The following is a 3,262-nucleotide window of genomic DNA, read 5'->3' on the forward strand; positions in this document are numbered from 1 at the left end:
ACCGCTCAAGTGTTGCCTCCTCCAAGCAGTCGGGCAATTCTTCCACCTCCAATGCATGCAGTCAATGTTGCCAAGCATTCCGGGAAAGCCATGGACTGATTCGTGAAGACGAAGCAACCATTCGCAATCATCGGTGGTGGGTGCCCGAAGGAATTCATCCCCGAACGCTGAACGAACGCCCTCGCAAAAATTCTTTAGACAAAGGATTCCAGTGGACTCACCGATATGCAAATACTCGTCGAAGATGTCGGCCGTTTGCCCAATAGTGAGTTGTCGGATGGCACAAGTACACTTCTGCAACGGCGTGATACTTTGCCGGCCGGCTGCATCTGGACCTGTTTGGAAGAATTCAACACGTGCGGACAATGTGTTGACAATTCACATGAACAAGCGCTTTGACATGCGAAAACGGCGCCTGAAGTAATCTGCCGGAAACTGCGGCTGGTCGGCAAAGTAGTCGGCAACGAGCCTTTCGTGGGCTCCCTCCCGATTACGATGAATGTAGCGCCGATTTGATTTGGTTCGTTGAGGAGGAGGAGCGGGGGTATTCGCCGCGACATATGTTTCGTAAACGGCACGATGTTGTTCGTAGTATTCTTGTTCTTCGCGTTCCGCTTCCGCCATAATATGGGTGAAATCCATTTGAGGTTTTGAATGAGGGATGAATGTGTTGATAGTTTGTATGAGAATTAAGAATGATAGATGAATGAGAGATGAATTGATGTGATAAATGGATGATGAATGTGTGTATTTATAGATGATTTTGGGGGAAAAAAATAAAAAAAAAATCAGAAAGAACGGCCATATTTTTGGGATTTGGAAATTTTTTTAATCATTTTATATAATTTAAAAATGATTTTTAAAATAAAATAAAAATAATTCAAAGGCAACGGCTATGCCGTTGCCCAATCATAAGCCGCCACGTCGCCTGCTCACTGACACGGCGGTAGTCCTCATCCTTGCCGCTGACACGGATGGTGGCCTTCACTCCCACCACCGTTGTGGATGCTCTTTTGCATAGCGTATGGCTAGCGTAAAAGCATTGAACATGCTCTAAGTTTAGATATGCTCTAAAATCAATTGCGGCAGGTAGGAATTGTCAAAATGTTCTACCGACAGCGTTGAATATATCTCTCTCTACGTGGAAGGAATCGAGTTGTTCAGCACCAAGCTGCGTTGTGGCCCACTTACCATTAATTTTAGATATAATCTGTTTTCACAAGATTGGACATTTTACCTTAATTGATATGGTAGGCAGGACTGGACTTTGATTCCTCATCCACTCATTATCTTTCGATATATAGTGCAATAAGAGCCTCCACTATGCCGGGCACCACCGTCCCTTAACTGTCGCTTAAACTACTATTTGAGGGTATCATTGTACTTTTTTACTCCATCCTTTAACTAAGGGACGGAACCTGCAACGCTCCGTCCCTTAACCGTCCCTTAAATTACTATTCATTTAATATCATTTTTTATTTTTATTTTCAACCCAATTCAATTAGAACAAACACACTTCATTAAAAAATACACAACATAAAAAAAAAAGTACAACTTAAAATTAAAAAAAAATTAATTGGGGAGGAAATTGAGATGATTTAGGAAAAATAGATGAGTAGTTGTGTGTGAAATGAGGATGAGTTAGGAGTATTTATAGAGTAAAAAAATTAAAAAAAAAACAAAAAAAACGGTATTATAACCGTTAGAATTTTTTTTCTTCTTTTTTTCTTTTTTTTTAAAAAAATTTGAATTTTTTTTAAAAAAATTTGAATTTTTTTTAAAAAAATATTTATTGCCTCAGCACGTGACGACGTCCACTCGCGGGCCGGCGAGTGGGCGTAACGCATGACGCCGGGTCGCGCCACGTCGCCGAGGCACGTGGCGAGACGGCCCGTCGCTTGTCTCGGAGACACGGAACAGGGGATGGGTCGGCGCGCTGCAACACGTCGCGCGACGGACCTGTCTCTCCGGGACGGGTCGCGGGACGCCGGCGCGCCGCGTAGTGGATGCTCTAAGAACATCCACTATAGGTGGACGTCTCCAATAGCCGCCCCTTTTTTTATCCACAGGTCCAAATTTTTTTATCCACAGTCCTAAATTTTTGTTTCCGCTACTATAGGCGGACACTTCCAATAGTCCCGATTTTTTTTCGTTTATTTTAATTCAACTATAAGTAATTAAATTTATCAGACTATACGTAATTATAAAAAAATGGCTATAAGTGAAGAAATTAAAATTTAACACTACATTTTCATCGTATTAAAGTGGAAGAAAACTATACAACAAAAAATTAATCTATTGAACATCATAATAGTGTTCACACTATGCCGCCACCTCCCCTACGTGCCCAAACTTCTTCAACCAAATCGGCCTGGAGTGTGGTATGTGTTGTGCTCCTGCGCATATCATTGAAACGTTGGATCAAATATTCATTGTTTCGTGGTACACCGTTACTTGTACTTGCGCCCTCTTCCGGTGCCCAGCGCTTTGCCGCAAATCCTTCATCTTCTATTATCATATTATGCAATATGATACATGTTAACATAATATTCGAGACATCATCTTCATGCCAAACTCGTGCCGGGCACCGTATAATGGCCCACCGCTGTTGGAGGACACCAAAAACTTGCTCAACATCCTTCCTAGCACCCTCTTGTTTCCGCGCAAAGTATTGTTTCTTCGGTCCCACCGGTTGGTGAATTGTCTTGACGAATACGGGCCACCGAGGATATATCTCATTTGCTAAATAGTATCCCCTACTGTACTGCGTGCCTTTGGCTACAAAGTTGATTTCTGGACCCTCACCCTGGCACTCGTCATTGAAGAGCGGCGATGATTGAAGAACATTGATGTCGTTATTCGAACCTGCAACACCGAAATATGCATGTCAGATCCGCAAGCGGTAGTCAGCAACGGCTTCCAGAATCGTCGATGGGTGTTTTCTTTTGAATCCAGTTGTGAACTGGCCTTTCTACGCCACCGGACAGTTCTTCTACTCCCAATGCATGCAATCGATGCTTCCTAACATTGCAGGGAAACCGTGGATTGAACCGTGCATATCCCGCAGTCTTTGACACTCATCAGGAGTGGGCTTTCGTAGGAACTCCCCACCAAATATTTCCCGAATCCCCTTACAAAACTGCCTAAGCACCGTGAGGCTAGTCGTCTCACCCATCTGTAGGTATTCGTCGAACATATCAGCTGGTCCGGCATACGCAAGCTGCCGGATTGCAACGGTGCACTTCCGAAGCGTAGACAACCC

Source organism: Salvia splendens, chromosome 9 (assembly GCF_004379255.2).
Source record: "Salvia splendens isolate huo1 chromosome 9, SspV2, whole genome shotgun sequence".
NCBI classification, from domain to species: Eukaryota; Viridiplantae; Streptophyta; class Magnoliopsida; order Lamiales; family Lamiaceae; genus Salvia; species Salvia splendens.